The sequence below is a fragment of the Pinus tabuliformis genome, chromosome J (assembly GCF_031772625.1).
Source record: "Pinus tabuliformis cultivar Carrire ecotype Pingquan chromosome J, CPIR1, whole genome shotgun sequence".
Lineage (NCBI taxonomy): Eukaryota > Viridiplantae > Streptophyta > Pinopsida > Pinales > Pinaceae > Pinus > Pinus tabuliformis.
Genome location: NC_142295.1, coordinates 176,019,058 through 176,026,985, shown reverse-complemented (window position 1 = coordinate 176,026,985; position 7,928 = coordinate 176,019,058). Strand labels below are relative to the sequence as shown.

At 34.8% G+C, this 7,928-nt stretch overlaps 1 pseudogene; it reads right to left on the bottom strand.

Moving 5' to 3' along the window:
• Positions 1-6,312: 6,312 nt before the first annotated feature.
• LOC149226240 (transcription factor ABORTED MICROSPORES-like) lies at positions 6,313-7,453 on the bottom strand (annotated as a pseudogene).
• Positions 7,454-7,928: the final 475 nt, after the last annotated feature.

Below are 7,928 nucleotides of genomic sequence, written 5' to 3'. Positions count from 1 at the left end.
ATAGCAAAGAATTCTCATTTCAGCTTTCAATGAAGCTCATGTGGTTCTCGCATGAACTGGGAAACCAACCCAACTGCATAGGAGATATTGGGATGAATATAAGCTTAGTATAGAAGGCTTCCAAGGAGCTGCTAATACAACGTAGCATCAACCAAAGGAGTGGAACACTTGGCTGGCAACTTGCTCCCTGACAAAAATGGCATGGGGTGCAAATTTGTAATCCTACATGTGAAATCTGCTTAAGAGATCCCAAGCTATACCTGGGCTGAGAGATACCTATTCTAGATGCAGACTGAGTTATATTTAATCAAAGAAAGTAGCGAAGGAGCCCTAAGTCTGTCGTGTTGAAATGTTGATGAAGGGTGGACTTTCACATGATCAATCAAGGTAGGTGAACTTCGATTGAGAATGGGATCATCCCCATAGAGAGCATGTAGGAGGAGTTCGTCGCCTTGCCACAAAATATAAGCATGTGGCTCAGAGTGGTAGTGAGAAAATCTTTAAGAAGAAAGTAATCCATCTTCTCATTCCAAGCCCCAGGTGCTTGTTTGAGTACCAGGAATTTTAATTTTGCAGACAAATGAAAACCCTTGGATAAATCTTTGTTTGCTCATGTATATCTCTTCTTGTAAATCCCCGTAAAGAAAGGTACCTTTGACATCCATTTTGTGTACTACCCACTCTAAGATTCAACTAGAGAATGAGCAAGGAAAATATAATACATTTTAGCCACAAGGGAAAAGGTTTCAAAATGGCAATGCCTTCGACTTGAGTAAAACTTCTAGCAACCAATCAAGCCTTATAGTTGTCTACAATACCATCTGTTGCATACTTGGTTTGACATTATAAAATACCAACTTAGGAAAAATGAATTGTATACTTGTCTACAATACCATTTACTGCTTCTCATCAAGGAAAGATAATCATCTTCCATGGTCATATCACACTCTACAAGACTGTGGACCTCGCTAAAGTCCTTTGGATCTGAAGCACTAGCCATAAATACTTCAGGAGTCTTGGAAGAAAGGAGCTAGTTTTTTGTTGACCCCAATTACGAAGTGGTAGAATAACTTCATACATTGTGATTCAAGCGAATGATAATTAGCTGGAGAAGTTACAACTGTGTCTATTTCAATTATTATTTAACCTAGCAGAGAGTTTGCCAAATATGAAAAATTGTTCAATACCTTTAATTCACATTTGAATATGCCAGGTTTGAATTTGTGTTACCAGAACTGAGCTATTGAAAACATTGACAATAGACTAAGGTCACAATACTTTGAAAATATTGGGCATCATAATCATTGAATCTTGGGATCACACCTTGTTATCAAACCATTATTACCTATTGCCTCTTATTTCCTGGTATTGCCCTTGTAACCAGTTTTGAAAGTTATGGTCATACGTTTTGTATGTTAGAATGTGAAATGTGTATGAATGTTCAATGCCCAAGAATTTTGTAGTGCATACTTTTTGAATTGCCTACCTGCTGGGTAGCTTAGAGTTTCTGCACAGAGAGAAGTGAGATGTCAATGTTTTACAGCTTGGGCAGTGAATGAGGATTATGTGTAAACTAAAATACACACTTTTACCTCGACCCATGCCCTCGTTGAACTACCATGATATGAGGTGCAAAGCTTGTAGCTTCTAACTTTGACAGTTTATCTTCCAATTTTCTACCAAAGCTGAACAACTTTTCTCTTTACATCCCTCATCCTTTTCCGAAGTCCAACATCACAAGAAAAGTGGCCCTCAAAGTGCGAAACGCAGAGCATGAGTTGTTTTCTATGGCTTAGTTATCATGACCGGGATATACTATCATCAAAATTATCTAGTATTTTAACATGGCCCCAATCCCTTACTCATGTCTGAGGGGAAACTGAAAGTTTGTGGGTGTTTGACATTCTGTCATCTTCAAATTTTCAACCACAACCCCATTTGCAGAACGTTTCATTTTTGACTCCAAATTTTCAAGAAGAAGTTTTATGGTCACCTTCTTCAGTTAATGTTGAACCTTGATAGTGCTAAATATCTAGACCATGGTGATTGTATTTGCACATAAATACAAGTCGTAACCCTAGAAAATCAAAATCTTAACCTTCCATCAAAACTGTTGTAACATAAATACAAATTTTGTAAGTCTGACTTCATTTCAGTAAGGCAGTTTGACTCGAGTTCAAGAGACAGTTCACTTGAGTTCAAGATAGTGAGGCTTGAGTTCAATGAGACAATTCGTCTTGGTTTTAAGGAGTCAGTTTAAATGTGCAGACTTGGTGAGACATAAGATTATGCACTAGCGAGAATTTGTATGTTTTTTAGCGCAGGAAAATAGTTCTAGATTTGTGCCTGAGCTCCACGAGAGCTAGAGTGCATCACTATCTTTTTTTTATAAAGATTTTTTTAAATTTTCTGGAAAGAAAAAAACATACACTTTCATTAAAAGAAAAATAGTTACAATACTCTGGAACCTCTTTTTTTAATAATATTAAAAACATTGATTGTCCCATTCTTACATTATTTCAATTTCTAAAATTAAAACTTTCTATTTCAATTATTATTTAACCTAGCAGAGATTTTGCCAAATATGACAAAATGTTAAATACCTTTAATTCACATTTGAATATGCCACGTTTGAATTTGTGTTACCAGAACTGAGCTATTGAAAATATTGACAAGAGATTGAGGTGGCAATACTTTGAAAATATTGGGCATCAAAATCATTGAATGTTTGGATCACACCTTATTATCAAACCATTATTACCTGTCTCCTCTTATTTCCTGGTATTGCCCTTGTAACCAGTTTTGAAATTTATGGTCATACATTTTCTATGTTAGAATGTGAAATGTGTATGAGTGTTCAATGCCCAAGAATTTTGTAGTGCATACTTTTAGAATTACCTACCAGCGGGGTAGCTTAGAGTTTCTACACAGAGAGAAGTGAGATGTCAATGTTTTACAGCTTGGGCAATGAATGAGGATTATGTGTAAACTAAAATACACACTTTCACCTCAACCCATGCCCTCATTGAACTACCATGATATGAGGTGCAAAGCTTGTAGCTTCTAACTCTGACAATTTGTCTTCCCATTTTCTACCAAATCTGAACAACTTTGCTTTGTACGTCCCTCATCCTTTTCCAGAGTCCAGCATCATAAGAAAAGTGGCCCCCAAAGGGCGAAATGCAAAGCATGAGTTGCTTTTTGTGGCTTAGTTATCATGACTAGGATATACTATCATCAAAATTATCTAGGATTTTAACATGGCCCCAATCCCTTACTCATGTCTTAAGGGAAACTGAAAGTTTGTGGGTGTCTGACATTTTGCCACCTTCAAATTTTCAACCGCAACCCCATTGGCAGAACTTTTCATTTTTGACTCCAAATTTTCAAGCAGAAGTTTTATGAAGCTCGCCTTCTTCAGTTAATGTTGAACCTTGATAGTGCTAAATATCTAGACCATCGTGATTGTATCTGCACATAAATACAAGTCCTAACCCTAGAAAATCAAAATCTTAACCTTCCATCTAAACTGTTGTAACATAAATACAAATTATGTAAGTTTGACTTCATTTCAGTAAGGGAGTTTGACTCGAGTTCAAGATAGTGAGGCTTGAGTTCAATGAGACAATTTGACTTGGTTTGAAGGAGTCAGTAGGCTTGGTGAGACATATGATTATGCACTAGCAAGAATTTGTATGTTTTTGAGCTCAGGAAAATAGTTCTAGATCTATGCCTAAGGTCCAGGAGAGCTAGATTACATCACTTTTTGTTTTCTATAAAGATTTTTTTTAAATTTTCCAGAAAGAAAGAAACATACACTTTCATTAAAAGAAAAGTAGTTAGAATTACTTTGAAACCTCTGTTTTTAATAAGAAAAACATTGATTGTCCCATTCTTTTGCAATAGAGAACTATCATTCTTTGGAACTGATCATGCTCTCTGAAGAGACAAGGGTTTTGAGGGGAACACCAAAGGCTGCAAGACACACCAGTTAGTGTTGCCAGACTTTTCACCGAATAGCCTGCTGATCCAGGCCATAGAAAATTCTTCCTCTTTTCTTTCTACCTCATGATCCAGCTTTCCTTTGAATAGCTTTACACGTTCTTTCGAATGTGGGGAGTAGTTTACTTTCAATGTTCACTAAATTCATCCTACTCTGGTTTATGAAAAATTTCTGAGATCTGTCATTTTCCAATTCCATGTTTAAAAAATATATATATACATAGATAGAATCACAAGTCATCTTTATATTGAACTATAATATGGAATGCACCTCTCTGAACATCAAAACTGACTTCTTACATTATTTCAATTTCTAAAAATAATACTGTGTCTATTTCAATTATTATTTAACCTAGCAGAGAGTTTGCCAAATATGACAAAATGTTCAATACCTTTAATTCACATTTGAATATGCCATGTTTGAATTTGTGTTACCAGAACTAAGCTATTGAAAATATTGACAAGAGATTGAGGTCACAATACTTTGAAAATATTGGGCATCATAACCATTGAATATTTGGATCACACCTTATTGTGAAACCATTCTATTCATTGTCATCGTTTATCTGAAAAGTTTAAAATCTTAGTGTTTGCTTCTATCAAAAGAGATCCATCTAACGAGTGTCTCCATTTTGCGAAAGATTATAAGTCTAAATATTCATGGATTCGGAAGTACCAACAATGAAAACGAAATGTACATATATCTCTTTTTGCATAATCACAACAAAATATATGAATTTGGAATTTTATAATGATATGTATTATAGATTCAGTGCATTCAATTGATAAGGCCTGCATAGTTGCAACTCCTTTAATATCCATCTGGCCTTAATGTTTCTTATATATGTCTACACTTCCATGTAACAGTTAGAGAGATTTTAATCAGGGCTTTATCAGAATTTGGAATGCGGATAAACTTGTCTGTCATTTTCTTTTTGATCCCCTTTGTAGAATGTTTTCTGTAGCCCCCTTCCCCATAATTTCTGAGTACAAAGACTCTGAAGATCTCTATACGATTTCTTTTTCTTATTCCACTTCAACAAACTGGACACCAATGGAAAACCAACAGTTGATATTGCAATTTAAGACCAGTGTGGGACAGAGGAGATGGACTGGTGCAATAAGTCCAAGATTGTAAGAGGATGATCAAGCTCCAACCTCAACAAAGAAGAGTTACTTTTATCATAAAGCACATGTATGGACTGAAAGGCTTAGGAGGAGTTAAATGAATTGTATGCTCAATACTCTAGAGTCTCTATTACCTAAAGGTATCAAGCCAAAGGTAATACTTGATGATTTCTGTCTGGAATAAAAGTTCAAGACACTAATGTGGGCCATGAGCTAAGAAAATGAGTATAAAATAGATTTTTATCTTTGTACAGACATGTTAGATTTTGATTACAGAGTTGTGTTTTTTGATATTATTATCAAACCTAATTTTCTAGACACTGAATTGTTGAAGTATTTGTTTCTTAGTTGGACAAAGGAAAAATTGTTGATAAGGCCATAGATTACATCAAGACCCAGCCCAACAATTAGAATTGGAAGCACATAATAGTAAAAGGATTGAGGTGACAATAATTTGAAAGTATTGGACATCATAATCATTGAATCTTTGGATCACACCTTATTGTCAAACCATTCTATTCATTGTCATAGTTTATCTGAAAAGTTTAAAATCTTAGTGTGAGGATTTTATAATTATGCAATGTTGTTTATTACCTTGACATATTTTCTAAATGGGTATCCAATTACAAAATAGATGATCCACAATAGTGTCCATTAAACTGCTTTACCAACAATTTGGGTCTGTGAAGTAGTTTTTTTTTTATATAATGCTACAATTGTATGTGGTATTTATGTTCAAATTTTCAGATATTTTCTCACATTAGTGGAAAAGCACACTAAGGTACACAGATAATTGCTCAATACAAAAATTAATGATTCTCATAGAGATTTGCAGTAACTCTATGCTTATTAGACTAATAGGCATCCATGCTCTTACAAGGGCTTGAAGTTCTGAACCCGTTATTTACTTACCACAAAGTATTATAAAACTGCATTGGATTTTCAAGAAAACTAATGTCAAAAGTTTGAAGTATGCATCACATCCTTGGAATGGTTATAGTTTATCAGTATGCATCCCAGCCACAAAGTGTCATAAAACTGCAACGAATGTCAGAAGTAGTTTGAGGTATGCATCCCAGCCTAGGAATGGATATATTTTGCAAAGAAATTGCACAAATGAAAGAAAAAAAACAAATCATCTATCTTAGAGTAGAAGTCCACTAGTTGGGATATCCACAGAGGTTATCTATTGCCAACCTTTTCTAAGGTATGTTCTTCAGGACCAACTATGGTGGTATTAAGTTCATCTATCGTACAGCTCAAATCCTTGGCTCTAACTTGTTGGTTATTGTTTTTTGACTAAAAAAAGTCAAAGAAAGCACACTTCAGGATGTAGTTCTATATATAACAGAGAAAATCCGATTAGGAATTTCTGGAAAATAACATTATCAGTATACATAGTTCCGAGAATGTATCAAATATCACAGCTGGTAAAAGGACAATAAAGTATTTCCATGGTTAAGTTCAAAACTGTTACTTACCTTAGCATAAAGGGTATACGCCATGTTCGATCCAACAACGTTTATGGTGCAATTTACAATCTCCAGTTGATTGGCATCCATGATAGAAAATAATTTGGGCATAAAACCAGTCTTCTCAGGGGCCCATATTGTGATGAAAGCCTGGCCACCCAAAAGTTTGGATCCAAGAATCTATAGACCTGGATGTGATGATGTTACTGGAACTGAAGAAAGGATGTGAATACCAAGAGAATTTTCAGACATTCTGATTGTTGGGCTTGCAAATCTTTCAAGGCAGTTTGGAGGGTCTTGATATAATCAATGGCCTTATCAAAAATTCTTCCTTTGTCCACTTGAGAAAGAAATACTTCAGCAATTTAGTGTCTAGAACATCTAGAACATCAGCTTTGATAAGAATCTATCAAATCTGCAATCTGAATCTAGCACGTATGTATAGTCATGAAAATCTATTTTAAACTCATTTGCTTAGTTCATGGCCTATATTAGTGTCTTGAACTATTATTCTAGAAAACAATCATCAAGTACTACCTTTGATTTGAGACGCTCAGGTAATAGAGACTTTATGGTATTGAGCATACAATTCATTTTACTCCTCCTAGCCCTTTCAGTCCATACATGTATTTTTTCATCATGGAAACTCTTCAACTCTTCTTTGTTGATAATGGACCTTGATCATCCTCTTGCAATGATGGAAATTTTTTACCAGCCCAACTCATCTTCCCACCGCTGTTCATAGATTACATCATTGATTTCTCTTTTTCTACTGGTCTACAGTTTGTTGAAGTGGAGTAAGAAGAAATAATCATGTAGAGATCTTCGAAGTCTCTGTACTCAGACATCATGGGGGAGGGGATGACAGACAACATTCTTCAAATGGGATCCCAAAGAAAATGGTAGAGAAGTTTATCAGCATTCCAAACTCTAATAAGGTCTTGATTGAAATGTCTCTCACGGTTACATGCAAGTATAGCCATATAACAAAAGAAATAAGGCTATATGGAAGGGCTAGCAGGTACCCATGTTTTCTATTCATATAATATGGTGTTTATTTGAACACATACTGCATCATGGAAATGAAAAAATTTTATAGTTTTTTTAAACATTTCTATATGTTATTGATTATACATTAGAGGTAATCTCCTGAAATCAATTATGTTGTCTGCCTAATTTTTCAGATTGAGTAAAAACCTTCACTTGTATTCTTTATTGAAAGCTGCACATATTTAGTTTTTATGGGATGGTGATGCAAACAAACACTTCTCCTCAATCTGATAGTAATAATTTCCAAGCTTCTTTTCATAAATTTCTAGATAATAG